Here is a 16242-nt window from a genome sequence, read left to right on the forward strand (position 1 = left end):
AAGATGGATTCCACTTAGTAATATATGAAATATTATAGTTAAATAGAATATTCGATCCAACGTTTTGGTATACCACTGTTGTTCATTGGTTTTCGATAGAATATTTCGAAGATTCTGATTCTAAATTAGTGAAATTTAATTAACTTAACTACTAGGATCTTACGTAGATATAATACTACCCAAAAACGTTATAAAGTAAAGTTTTAATGGTACTTGGAAAAAGCTGATATTGTCTTTAAAATTTTGAAATCACTACTCATCCACTAACTTCGTAGTTAGACTTTTGGCTAAAGTAACGACTCCATATATTTTATTATATTCAGACTCATTTGATAGTTCTTGATAAAGCTAAATTTAACCCATGGTATAAAAATCGTCTCACTATGCTTAGATCGCCTTATAGAATTTTTTTCTCCTTCTGTACACCTTATTTATTGCAAAATTTCAATATTTTTTTTCAATTCTCTGTCTTACGTCATTTCTAGAATAATACTTTCCTAACTGGCTGTATAATCTATTCGCACCAGTTTTTAAGCTTCTTCAAATCAGGACTATTTTAGTCTTTCAATATTCTCGCTTTTCGTATGACCTTATCCTATGAAGTGATATTTCTAATGCTCTTCTCTTCTTATTATGAAAACATAGTTTTTTCTGTCCTATTTATTTCCTTGATTTTTCGTCATAATTTCCGTTACATTTTCATGATTTCTACATTTACATTCTCTTCAATTCTATGATGGCTACATTTTTTTCACAATCAGTTTAGATTCTTGGCATAAATATATAAGTAATACATTTTTCACCTGCTATGAATGAAAAATTTTTCATAACAAAAACCCATAAAAACCCATACTTTCACTCAGTATTTCCGAAATGAGTTCTTCATGTACGCGCCTGGAGTTCGACGTTTCCACACATTCGAGCACCATATCGTATATTCTATCCTATCTTTCGTATCGTATTGCATCGGTTTCGCCTACGTTTGGATCCATAAACATCATAGACCGATTATCGGTGCTTTGAAACCGCATCGTTGGTTTGTTTGAAGAAGTTATCACAATTACCTGCCGAGAATTTTTATAGGTTTAGGAATTTTCCTATTTTGAAATATTTACTTTCTACCTTTGTTTCGAATATGTTGTTCAGACTATCTAAATTCTTAACAACTAGCCAAGGATCAATTTATGGGTAAGGTAGAGTAATTTATTTATTTCAACAAGTAATAAGAAAAAAAGTAATGTAGGTTTATATTTTATTCCATGAAATATATCAAGTATAACATGTAAATTTTATGTTCAAGGAGCTTTGAATAGAATATTAAGCTTGCTTCATTTGATTTATTGCGAAATATCGACATGAAGAATCAATATAACTTGAAGATGGTACCTAAGATGGTTTCATATTTCAAATACTTCGGTTATTTACACCTACCACATAGCCCAAGTGTAAATTGTTGACTGAGAATATTTTTTTATTTAACATCATATTTACAATATTCTAGTTTGATATATACTTAAATTTATAACATTTAGTCAAATCTAGGAACTAAATCAAGTGTTTTTCCACGGTTTAGTCTATATTGTTTCTGGCTATTGTCCAGATGGTTCAGGTGTAGTTCCAGCATGCTTACATAATTTGAGCTGTACCTCATGATCTCTTCACTAACTGTAGGAACTTTTAGGTCTCAAATCGTTAGGCTTAATAATTTGGATTGGAATCTTTCCAGTACATCGATATTGGAGTTACATGTAGTGCCCCATAACTGAATTCCATGTATCATATCGGCTTGATGATTATTTTATAAAGTATGAGTTTATTACTTACACTTAGTTTAGAGTACCTTCCGATTAGACAATACATGTCGCAGAGTTTTAAACCAAGTTGTTTCCTTTTGGTCCATTGTTTCTTCTACGTAAGCCTTGGTCAAGTTTTATTTCAGGGCAAGTGTGAAGGTTATAGGGATAGTCTTAGATTGATTTACTATCATGTGCTACCTATTTAGCCAATATTGGATTGTGTTCATGTGGGTTTACAGTTATATTGATACCATGACTGGTACCGTATGGGATGAAAGTATTGCAGCATCATCAGCGTATGTGGCAACTGTTGTGTATACAATTGTAGGAAGATTAGCTGTGTAGATCAGGTAGAGCACGGAGCCCAGTACCCTGTGGCACTTCAGCTATTACAGGATGTAGCGATAAATATTCATCTTGATAAATAGCTCGTAAGTACCTGTCTGTTGAATAAGACTTGAGTATGAGTTTGTATAGGCTTCATGCCATGCTATGTCAAAAAACTGCAACACATCGAGAAAGACAACGGAGTATCAATGGAGAAAATAAGAACGTAATTAAACATTGCAAGAAGCGCTCCAAAAGAATTTTCGCGAGAACAAAATAGCTTAGAGAGACCGCATAAAGAAACTGCGGCAAAAATTCAAACGAAGAAAAGTGGGTGAAATAATAGGAATTCCAATTTCTTAAGCAGATGTTACAGTTGAAAATTGAAGAGAAAAGAGGCAATTACTTGTGGTGGAAAAGGATTAGATATTAGATAAGTTTCAATGTCTATGCGTGTAAGATGGAAAAAAGTGTACCAGAACTTTTGCCAACATTCAGCAAATTAATAGAGATGTAGGTGAAAGCATTACTCTTCATTTTATCAGTACTCTTACTGAGTCAATATTCCTCATTGACTCCAGGTTTCTTCTTTTTCACACAATCACTTTTCCTGCAGTTTGAAACAACCGATTTTTGACCGGGGAATATGGTCACGATGTACAATACTGATTGTAACTCGAAATTAACGGCACAAGAATGTCACAGATCAGCACATTTTTCCCTCCGCCTTTAAAGGCTGATTCATAAACTTGACTCTCCGTTTACGGTTGCCGTTCGTATGTGATGTTTGCTATTTGACGTCTATTGAGCCTATTCATAAACTTGCCGTTGATGTAAAAAATTTATTATTCTTTTTCGTAATATTATCTTATGGATAATAACGAAGAGATTTTTTATTAGGAGCATTAGGCACAATCAAGTGACAAACGCAAACGGATGTGATTGGCTCTTTTGTATTGCTACAAGTTGCTACGAACGGCCGACAGGAAAAGATAAAATTCTCCAACGGCAGACGGCGCCATCAAACGAAAAGTCAAGTTTAGAATCGGCCTTAAATGTTATAAGAAGAAATTATTCGAATGTGTGTGAATATGTTCATAAAAGGTTTAGTTTAATATATTGCATCAATTGGTCATACATTTATTACTTGAGTTTTAAAATAGAGGAAGGGAATCCGAGGAATATTTTATTATTCAAAAAGGTATCTATCTAAGACAAAAGATCGAATTATGAAAAAGGCAACTAACTATTTACAATTTTTACATTTTTTATTGTCAGTGCTCTTATTGGTTCATACATATTTGAAAGCAAGATTGGAAGGGCCAAGTTCTCGAAGTGTAAATAGCAAAGAATGGTGTGGTTTGTGAGTATGTATAATTTCAAAAGAACCTGATGATTATTGCTTAGTTTTAACCAGTACTGTTTTGATTATTCAATTCATAATCAAATTACTCATTTATATAGTTTGTCATCTACAAACACGATATATACATTATGAAATGCAGGTTACACTATCGTGGTAGTGTTATTAGGACTCCATACTGAAATTTAGTGGATAAATTTTTAAACATGTGAAATAAAGACTCTAATAATATTGTGCTACTGTTAAAGTACGTCATGAAACAGAAAAGACTTTATACACACAATATAAAAAGTATTATCCTTTAAATAATAACAAAATATAAGAACTTTTTGTAGTCGTGTTTTTATAACAATGTCTTCAATCTCGGCTAGTTAAATTATCTGACAAAAAAAGGTAAACTGTTGAAAGAAAACACAACAATACGAGAAAACAAAACAAAAACATAAACCAGAACGATTTCGCTCGAATAGAAACATATTTACAGTTAGAGATGACACAAAAAGAACATATGACATTGTCCATAAAAATCTAATCCTATTAAGTTGTCCCCGAAAAAGTTGGAAGGCGCCATTCAATGGAAACAATCTCTCCAAATGCTCAAAGTAGGGAAAAAGGGAGATATCTCCTACAGAGTGATTTTATCAGATGATACCGGGTGCTTACTTTGATAGATTGGACATATTTACTGCCATAAGATTGGCGATATGTTGTAGAAAATGTCAGGAAATTAGATGTATATCTTATGTCTGAAGGAGCACGTTTAAAAGTATAGAAAATGTAATGGGCAATTTAGCCCATTTAAATCCAAAGTAATTTAAAGTTTTCTTTCCAAAGTAAAATACTATATTTTTATACATCATATATATATATATATATATATATATATATATATATATATATATATATATATATATATATATATATATATATAATAGAGCTTTGTCAACATTTTTTCGTGTATTGATAATGAAATAAGGTTTTAAAAGTATTTTTTTAATTGAATGCGCATAAACTAGACAATAGAAATGACAAAACCGATTGTCGCACAAAACCGTGATTGTGACAGAGTGACGAAAAGCACATCGAATACGAATTGAACATGACATATAGAAAAATATAAAAGATTCGTCCAATTTCATCACTGGTATCAAAGTATAATATGAAATATTGATTTTAGAAACCATATTAGTCCAAGTTGGCGAATGACAACGACTGTGTATAATTTTATATCGAAATCGTACTACCAAATGGTCAAGGAATATAGAATATGTAATATTCATCAAAAATCTTGTTATTTGATACACTGGTCGACAAAAAAATTTTTTGGTAGTAACACAAGAGTGAATAGCATATTGTGATAAAATTGACCTATACAAATACAAAAATATGAAAACCATTATTGTAACACATAAGGTTTTCAAGTTACATTTATAGAACCATATTCATTGGTAAAACATTCAATATTTATTAAAAAATTATTTTAAGTTTTTTGAATCGTATATATTGACAATATTTATAGTTTACATCTAATAAACATACCTTACATATATTAAAAACAAAAGCTTTAAAAAAATTTAAATCAATTAGCTCTACTTTTTCATTTTGCATTTTCACCCATCAGGGCCGAATTGTCCTTGATACCGAATTTCCATTATTCTAATATCTTGGTGGAACTTTTCACTCTGCTCATCACTGACAGCCCCCAAATTTTCGGGAAAAAAGGTTAGATGGGAATGGATGCAAATTTGGATACACCATCTTGTGCTTTCGTTTCTTAGAATAACCTTTGTCTTTGTTAGACAAAAATAGTATTCGCAAAATGGTTAGTAGGTTCCCACCATACTATTGGATTTGCAAATGGCATGCTTTTTCTTTCCATCCATCCACTGCAACAATGACACGCTATAACTAACACAGCACGCGTGGGGGGGGGGCACTGCTTGTTTTGGTCTCTAATTAAAGTACCAAAATATTTATGAAATATGCTTTTTGCTTTTTTCACATTTCCTAAAAATGGCCTGGCTTGCGATTTCACCATAAATTCTCCACAAATATAGCAAAATTTGTCAGGAGAAATTTTGCAACATCGGCGTGTTTGACTCGACATTTTCGTTTTTATTATCACTTGTTGCACTATGATCAGAGAACTACTTACTATGAAACTCAAGAAAATACTAATTTTCAATTTTAATTTTTTGTCTATTATTCTGAATAATACAGGTCAGTTATTTTTTCTGCCATAAAATTTACAGATATTAACCACCCCTTTATAAAATTACCTACCTGCTAATGTAAACAGGGATTATCAAGCTGCTGAAAAGTGGTCACGAAAAATGTGATGACTACAATATTTTGGTACCACGAAGGGATCCTTTTAATTGACTTCACGAATCAAATACAACTGTGAACCCGGCATATTACTCTGATTTACTAAGGAAGTTACGTCAAACATTTATCAAAAAAAAGGGCAAAATAATCAGCGGAGATAAGCGCATACTTCATGACAATGCTTTAGGCCACATTGCTTCGTATTCCAAGCCTACTGTATACGAAAGTGGCTGACTGACTATTTTTTTATTATTCCGAGTTAAGAAGTAAAATATTCAACAGCGATGATGGAATTAAACAGGTGGTGGACAAACATTTGAACTCAAATTCTTAACTTCGAACATAAACAAGATATTCATATTCTGTCTTTTGTATGTATTACTGCAACTAATAATTTATTTTTCAATAGGCTGAGAAGTTATAAGTGAAGATGTGGTCACCACAACAGAAAGCTAAATGCGTGTCATGATTCATAGAAAAGAAATCAGATACACAGATTCAATGGAACTTCAGGACAAAATTCCATGAGACCCACCATCCAGACCCTCCATCCGTGCATGGCTAACAAGCTTCATGAGCACCGGATCAGTATTGCAAAAAAGTTGAGCCGGACGACTCAGCAAAAGACCAGAAAATGTGGAGCGAATACGGCAAACATTCCAGCGCAATCCGAAAACTTCAATTCGTCAGGCTTCAAGGCAAATCCAAATGACTACAACCACAATCCACAGGGTTCTTCATAAACAGTTGCGTCTGTATGCCAAAAAGGTACAGTTGCTGCAGGCACTGTTACCAACAGATCGACCAAAACGTGTGGAATTTGCCGTAGACATGTCACAACTTATTGAGCATGTTGAAGATTTCTTGAAAAAGGCGTGTTTCAGTGATGAGGTCACGTCCTATATCTGGTACAATAAACCGCCACAACGTACGAATTTGGGGTTCTGAAACCCCACATGCAGTAGTCGAGCTTCAACGAGACAGCTCAAAGGTTAATGTGTGGTGTGGGTTTATGCACAATAAAATCATTGGTCCTTTCTTCTTCATAGAAACCACAGTTAGTGGCTGCGTGTACCTGGATATGCTTTAAAACTTTGCTTTTCCTTAGTTGGAAGAATTACAGCCGATTATTTACTTCCAACAGGATGGTGCACCACCACACTGCTTGACAGCAGTTCGGGAACACCTCAACAAGTTTTCCCAGCCGATGGATTGGACGGGATGGCCCAATTCCGTGGCCACCAAGGTCTCCCGACATAACACCTCTCGACTCCTTCTTGTAGGGTTATTTAAAGGACATTGTTTACCGGACACCAGTTAATGACTTGAAATGCGGCATTACACAAGCTTTTAGTACAATCACAGGCGACATGTTACAGCGTACCTGGCTTGAAATTGATTACAGACTGGAGCCACCAATGGTGCGCATGTTGAAGTGTACTAAAAAAAACTTTATTAGTTGCAGTTATACATGTCAGAGACAGTTATGAATTTTTGAAGTTGTCAACCCTATAATTTTATAAAGGCCTAGAAGCTTCAGCCAGACTTTCTGAAAGAGTGTGAAAATGAAGGGATAATGTATTAAAAAAGAATCACACTTTTTGTATGACCTTTCTTTCTTTGTTAGGTTAAGAACTCATGCACTGCACTACATATATCATATGATAAAACGAAGCAGACTAATAATTAGAAATTAGAGAAATTAATTCCTCGAACATTAATTCCATTTGTACTTTGATCAGAATTATACTGTTTAATAATATAGAATCATAAATAAATTTTCTATTAATGCAAAAAGCAAACAAAATTTATTTAAGTGACGTATCGAATGGAAACAATGTTTTGAAATTCATTTTTAGATGTCAAAAAATGTGACTTTCAACATCATACCTGATATTGGGAAAACCACGACAGACAGAACAAATTAAAGTCTTCAAGACATACTTGAAGATTTAACAATAGGATGTATACTTTGCTAGAATTAGCACTATTTCTTAAGATATGAAAACAAATTTTATGTTATGTCTATCCACATCTAGCTCAATTACTAGATTCAGCATTCTTCTAAATTGTGCCTTTAATATCAACCTTGACAATGAAAAGACCAAGACAGAGCAGATAAAAGTTTTCAAAATATGCTTGCAGTAATGGATTTAACGTTGGGATGAATGTTTTCTAGATTAAGTGAATAATTCAATTTCTAAGTTATGTTTCTACTTTATTTTTAGTACAATAATTCTCCGTACTTATTGACCACACCTCGTACTTTTCTTTATTTCTATTTTTGTTTTTCACATATGATCATTACTAAATATAAAGTTGTATTTCGATAAATAACAAAGTTCCACCTCTGATCTTTATCCAACTATATAAAATAGACTCATAAGAAAATCCTGTGAATGCTGCTAACGCAGCTGTTTTCATGTGAATCTCTGTAAAGATGCACTAAATTGCAATTATTTACTGTAACTACTCAGCTACTCCATTATAGATTTACTAAATCACTCCGTAAGTACCATTGTTTTATCTGGCGTTTTTCCAAAGTAGTATCCATCCACTCAAGCGGATGGTCATACTGGAAGATTCACGATTATAGACTTCCTTGGCCAAACAATTTTATCGACAATTATAATAACGTTAATAACTTCCCTCCTTTTTATTGAATAGATTCATTTTTATGATTCAATTTCTATGGAACAGAACAATTTATCCATCTAAAAAAATAAAATAATGTATAAGAATATTGAAAGGAAAACGAATTTCACAATTATTTGTATGGTGAAATAAACAATAACGAGAAATCTTGAAAAATTACATATCATTCTACCAAATTTACATTCTGCGAAAGGGCTTTGAAGAATGATGACAGATGAATGTATTATCCGAGTTATATTGGTACTTGGGGGCATTTATGCTTACTATGACATTTATTTTATTGAATAAAATGGTATTAGTCAACAGCAAAGCCGAATTCAAAACACAAACAAGTTTATTTAGTGAACTCTAACAACATGAGAGATACGTAAAACAATCTCAATGATTAATGTAATAATAATTGCAGAAAAAATCATAATTTGTAAGTAAAGATATATTTTATAGTTTTCTTGACGAGCCCCAGCAACATATTCTTGTATACCAAAATGAAAAAAAATATGAACCAAAACTGCTAACATAAAAGTGAAATAAATATATTATATAAGACTTTAAATAGTCATAAATAGCAATAAAAATGACAGAATATTTGTCGCAACCTGGAACGAATGTATTGTTTGTTAAGTAGCAAGGGTGCATGAAAGTACATGGGAGGAAAGCCCACTTAAAATATCAGAATATAATGCAATGACCTGATTCGATTCGTGATAATATGTTCAATTAATATACTAAAATTGAACTTTGTAAATTACTAACATTGTTTAAGTATGTATATATTGAGGAATTTTACAATAAAAAGGTGGAAAAAATGTTAGTACTGATAACTGAAAATTATCTGAACTTATAATCCTGAAAAGAGCACGAAACTAGACAGAAAACTTCCAGTACCGTATCAGACAAGATTGGGATGAAGCGATGTAGTGATATATTGACGGTGGTAGTAAGTAAAAATTTATAGATTCCGAATCAAATAATTTACAGCGTTAATTTGTTTATTCATTAGACGCACCTCGTAAGAATTATATCAGATAGCGTTATAATAGAGCATGAAGGTAAATATATCGAATTAAATAAGAAAGAATTGATATCGCGAAGAGTTCAAGACACAATGTATGAGCAACGATGGTTGACAACACAGTATGATAAGGATATTAAAAGCATTAAAAAAACTCAGAAGCTACAATAAACCAAGAGATTCCCTCACAACCCTATTCGAGATACGAGGGTTGTTCGAGAAATTTCCTACCTCAACCTCAACCTCAAGATCTCAGCACAATAAGTTGATAAATATATTTGCACATGCTTTCAGAGATTCTCATGGAAATTTCAGTCATTTCAGTTTATGTATGAGGAGTTAGACACTGTCTATAGACTCTGCACCATCATTTACAACCGTAAAATTTTGGGAAACTGAATTCAAACGTGGCAGTATCAGCTTGACTGACTACGAGTTTTCGAGACGACTAAAACCAGCTTGTCATCGAAAAAGTTCACCAAATGTACTGGAGGACCATCAGATTAAGGTTAGATAAACAGGAGAAGCATTTGCCAAATACTAACTCAAGAATTATGCTTGCACACTTTGAACCAATAGCGCATTCGAAGGAATATTTCCTAGGCCTCATTGACGTGGTTTAAGCAAATAGAGTCGGTTTTCTCGCATCAATTACATCAATTTCTTAATGAGTTAAAGGGAGAAATTGCAAAAAGCGACCGCAATTTAAGAAAAAGAGAATGTTTTTTATAAATATTCTCACACTTTGGCTACCATTCACGAAATACAATTCGAATTGTTTGAGCATTCACCATAAACCGTGAAGCTTAACTTGCAGTAAAGAGATTTTCATGAGCCAAGAACATTATCGCATAAGTAAACGGTTATTTTGAGAAGACAGATTATTTCACCCCACTATAAACGCAATATGTATATTTTCAAAAACACCCACTTTTCTAAATGATTTTTTTATGCTGTTTAATTTTTGTGAACCGCAACTAAACATCTATTTTATTGGTTAAAGTAGCATTATTGGTCTGTCGATACTTTATTACTTTCGCGAACAATACAGTCAGTAAATGCTACCTGCCAATTTCCATACTATATACCAAACCTCTCAATATTTCTTCCTAGCTTATAATGCAACCAGAAGTATAAAATCCCCACTAAAACGTCTAAGCTAATGCGAAATATTGCCAACAATCTAATTTTCAGGGTAAGTTACTAGATTAGTTAGTATAAGTTACATATTTGAGGGCTTTTTAAAACAGATAAAAGATAATAATTTATTTTCAATTTCAATAGAATAATCTCAAATATTTGAATCGTTATGAATCGTCTGGTATAAATTGTAAAATCGAACGTGCTTTTTTTGTTCTTATACAGTTTATACAGCAAATCTGAGAAAAGATAAAATTGACCAAATCTATGCCAGGATAACATTTTTCAGGATCACTACCATAAAAATATAATCGTATCGAAACCTTAGATATCAATAGTAAGGGAGCCATAACGCTTATTTTCATAGGATAAAATTAGAAATACAAGAATGAAGAAGTTTCCAAATTATTTAAGTATAAATGAAAAAATTTACGTAAGTTTGGAAAAATTCCTGTACTATGAGTTGGTAGATTTTTAATAAAGATTTTTATCGAAAACAGTTAGTCTGAGCCACACAAAAATTGGGGGAAGAGTCAATTTACTCTCTGATATTCTGGATGAAATTACATTACATTATTTGACTATCAGTTGAAACTGTTGCAAAGTAAATTCTTTCTCGTAGATAGCTCAAAATAAACATCCCTTGAATCCAATGAAATGAAGAGTTGAAATAATCATATGATTTGAATCGAAGTAGATGTAACTCGCTATCACAATAAAGAATTAAGGTAAAATAAAGAAATGGCACTGCTTGAAAATCAAAACCTGAGAGATTAACTAGAAGTTAAAAAACAACTCAAGAGACAAACAACTTGGAAAGAAATTGAAAGTGGATCCAAAAACCTGAGCATAACAATATCTTCATTATCATTTGATCCAAAGTTGATTTGAATCTTTGAACGAAATTTGTTAGGAAATTGGTTTTCGACGTCTACTATTCATCATAATAGATCAGAAATTGAATGAAAAAACTTTAGTACATCAAATACCTTGTGAAGTCTAAGTAATGGACGTTTGAATTATTTGACAAGTTTTGCTGTTCTACTACTGCTTGATGAATTATTATAATTAAAAAATGGATTTAACAACTTCAGTGTATCAATATCTTCATTATCAACAGGAAGTAACAGAATTGACAAGTAAGTTGTTTTTCTACGACTCCGACATACGATGAAAATTATTATTCTATTTATAATATTGGAAAAGATCTGATAGTGAAAAGAACCGAACATACCTACAGACCAATGGTATAAGATATTGGTAGACGAATTTATGATAATTTGGATCGAATTTCTATGTTATATTAGTTTCTTATTTGGAATTCGACAGTTTTATTTTGTTGGGTGTCATGGACGTTGATTTATAAGTGGTTTTATACCTACGTAGGGCCTGATGTAGGATCTATACCTCTACGGAGCATGGATTGAGATGATTCTAGGTGGATCTTTTTGTCAGAAAACGATTGTTCTTGAGTGTATGATTTAGGTTTAGATACATCATCGCGAATAACAAGCCGAATGATTGAATAAAGTGGAATTTTATGTCTATAGGATGCGAGAGAGAATTTGGAATGCGAATAACATTGATATTTAAAGGTAGCTTTTTTTGAGCAATGGAATATTATCAACCTTATCACTATCCAAACTCTTCGAATCTATATATTTTGTAATCGTTTCTTTGTGTCTGTGTTCTTCATTTGATTTTTATTCCTTAATAAAATATGAATAAAGGTAATCAGACAATTCCGCAACATGCATTTACATATATACAAAATTTAAATGAGGTGCAAAAACTTGAAAATGATCAAAATGCAAAAAAATTGCAAGAGAAAACTGTTATCAATAAGAGGTAAGCTTTTTATCACATTTTTGATGATTGCTTGAAGAATTTGTTCTAATTTCAAGAGAACAGCATGCTCTAATTATTGCGGACTCATGAGAAAAGGTAAAATAGACCGAAATAATGTTTTTAGAACATCTCACAGGTACTCCATCGGAAGTCAGGGCAGCGTGGTGACTACTCTAAGATCTGCATTTCCACTTGAACACTTTCTCTAAATTTGAATTATTAAAAAAACCGCTCATAAATTTGTCTTGTCGTAGCAATTTTCCTGCCTTGACCATGATTTCTATGGTTTCTATTTGACTTAAAGTTGAATGATTACCACTAATTGAATTAAATACCTGACGTAGCTCCTACGTGTTTTACTTTGCTTGAATGACATACTGGATTCATTTTTTCAACGATACTCTTAATGTTGGTACAGTCAAATGATATGGAGTTAGAGAAAAGGTACTATTTATGAAACTAATTGATTTGAACTATCTGAGATTTCTAATAATAACTAAAGTATTACATCCTCGTAATATTTGTAGTTTTTGGTCGAATAGTGAAACTATGATAATAGAAATTATTTCACCAAAGGAATAAAACATGTAAGCTTCTTAAAACATGAAAAAATAAGCTATAAATAAATCATCATGAATTTATCAAACATATTTTTATACAGAAGGTCTTTCGGACTATAAAATATATGAAGATGTTTATAGTGTTTGTTCTGGTTAAAGCATTTTCATCGGTTTCCGTAGGCGACCGTACGCCTAGTATGAGAAAACAACGGAAAAAATCGAGAAAAAGCTGCCACCGCAATGATTTAGTGTGTTAATAAAAACAAAGAAACCTCAGGAAAAACGATATGAAAACTTGTGTGCGAGAGCATATAAAATTATGAAATGTTTTTATCGAATAATTTACACAGAAATAATAAAAAGTGTGATAGAATTAGCCATAATCTTTTATTAAAAAGGAAATTAAATTATATATTAATGTATTAGAATACAACTACTACAAGAGATAAATTTAAACAGAAATATTCTCTTTTTATACTACTATCTTTAAGAATGCAGCGGAAATCAAGCAGGGAGTCAGATCCGGGTGTGTTCTTTTTCCATTCCTTTTCAATTCACACTTAGAGGGAAAATTCACCAAAGCCGTCGAAAAAGATGCCGACGGCACTTTACTGAATAATCTACGCTATGCAGACGACACAGTACTGAAGAATGTTGTCAACGTTAGTCGAAAATATGATCTGATACTTAACGTTAAGAAGACCAAATATATGATATGTCGTCAATACTGAAGCGCCCAATGAACAACTGTAGAAGGTAAAAGACTGGAAAGAATTGAGAGGTATGGCAGCATTCACTGCTTCTTGAATTACTGTTTAGAAATGAGGATTCGAATCGAGAAGCCTGTGCATCGTTTATGAGGATCAAGGAGCTTCTCTGTTGCAGCGACCTGAGTTTGGAGCTGAGTGCTATCTATTCTCAGTCCTCTTCTATGATGTAGAAGATAGTCCCTAAACGCGTATAGTGACCAAAGACTAGAAGCTTTGGAGATGTAGGCGTACCGCAGAATGCTAAGAATATCATGAACAGATCATGTAACCAATGTAGATGGTCTGAGAAGAATGAAATAAGACGTAGAGATCCTTCATGAAGTGAGAAGGAGAAAACTTAAATATCTTGGTCACATCGTGAGAGGCCCAAAATGGAAGATCATACAGATCATAATTGTCAGAGAAAATTGTAAGAAAAAGATCTATTGGAAAGAGAAGAATATATTCACTTGGGAACCAGCAAAAAGGGTTTAACGTCAGATAATTTGATCTATCTAGGGCCAAAGCTATCAAAGTCAAAATAGCTATGATGATAGCTAACCTCTGGAATGGAGATGGTACATAAAGATGAAAAATCCTCAAGTATTTGAGGAATTGAGTCGATTAACCCAGAGTAAATGGTACATACAGATTTGCCATCGGCAAGCAACTGTGTTTCACTGGTATACTAAATTAAGCAAAGGAAAGCCTTTGGTTATTTCAAGTGGAGCAAGACGGGCCTTTCAGAAGGTCTATGTGCTTAATGGTCCTTGAGCGCCGACAATCGTACTAAGAAATATAGGACGAATATCGTTTGGTGAGTAACAGTTAACAACCATAATAAACGAGTAGAGGAAATTACTCAAAGGATCCAAGCAGGCTACCGAGCATATTATAAATTCCGGCTTCTAATGCTATGCAGAAAAATCAGTAGACGTACTAAAATGAAAATCTACAGAACAGCAATAAATTCAACTGTAACAGTAACAGTAACCAGTAACGATGAATCTAACAAAAGCTAATAAATAAAAACTTAACACAATCGACAGAAAAATGATAAGAAGAATATATGGTCCAAGAAATTTAAGTGACGGACAATCTTAAATGAGAAGATTATCAACAAATATATAAAATCTCACCGAATACGATGACTAGGACGCATAAAACGGATGAAAAATAATAGAGAAGTTAAAAAGATAACAGAATGGAAACCCTTAGGAAACCGCCCAAAAGAAGACCAAAAAGTCAGTGGATGGTGGAGGAATACCCAGAACAGGAAAAAGTGTTAGGATCGATTACTATTCCTATTGGAATGTATATATATATATACATATATATATATATATATATATATATATATTTATATATATATATATATATATATATATATATATATATATATGTCGTTTGGTGAACAGTAAATTCAATTTCAAATGTTCATCTCCATGAAAAACTTGCTGGGTTTTTTTCCAAAAGGTAGAGCGAGCGAACAGGTAACGAAACATAAACACAATTTAATGATATTCCTTCCTACTCGCTAGGAGAGTCGCTTATAGATTCACGAAGATTCATAGATTCATCAATATCAATAATAGCGAAAAAGCAAATGATTTGCGCAGGTTTCTTCCGTAGTACAGAATTAGTAAAAGCAATTAAGCCTGTAAATCAACGTACAGTTACAGCAAACTGATACAACACAAAATTTTTATCTACAGTTCTTAATTTAGTCAATATTCGCGGATTAATGTAACATCGAAATAGTGTATGGTAACAGTCTGTACAGCAAACAGTAGTCTTTCACGTTAAAAAACACCCTATTTGTTTGATTTGGCCATGTGTGGCCTGGTTATTCTTTAACCTGAAGGAACCTTTACGAAGTCGTCGTATCACGACGAATGATAGATTAAACAATTATCACTGGCTTCAAGCTTTTAAGTTGTGGAAGCTTCGGTTACAAAAGTGTATTGATGTGGGTAGTGATGTTTCACCGTAACAGAAATTCCACTACACATATTTCAGAAGTACCTATCGTAAAAAGCATTTAAGAGCAGGTAAAAAAAATAAAAAGAAATAACAAATCATTTCAAATGTGAAGTATTCAAAAACTAAAGTCATCAGTTATGATTTTTGTGATATCTTGTTTCTGTCCACTTTATGAATCTATTGGAATGTTATATAAAATATTGCCTGCGGGTGGTGAAATATTTCACGCTTTTAGAATGACATGTCTTTTCATTTGTACATGGATATTTGATAGATAAAATTGATAAAATTTTGTGTGAGTCGAGTTATTTTAGGATGTATGTATGTATATATGGAATTGGGGTCTCGTATACACTGCGACCCAAAGGAACTAATATGTCCCCCTTTCTTGCTGCGATACTGAAAAACCCAGTGTTTAGAGCTAATCCATCAATCACACTCTTCAACCTTAATTGCCAGATATTCGTCTTCTATTTCATAC

The 16242-nt window shown here is 32.6% G+C and overlaps 1 protein-coding gene across 3 annotated transcripts in view; it reads right to left on the reverse strand.

The window, feature by feature from the left end:
- The window catches only part of LOC130900481 (semaphorin-2A), a 1226238-nt gene that overhangs the window by 199246 nt on the left and 1010750 nt on the right, over nucleotides 1-16242 (reverse strand). The gene's annotated exons all lie outside the window — the stretch shown is intronic.

The sequence above is a fragment of the Diorhabda carinulata genome, chromosome X (genome assembly GCF_026250575.1).
Source record: "Diorhabda carinulata isolate Delta chromosome X, icDioCari1.1, whole genome shotgun sequence".
Lineage (NCBI taxonomy): Eukaryota > Metazoa > Arthropoda > Insecta > Coleoptera > Chrysomelidae > Diorhabda > Diorhabda carinulata.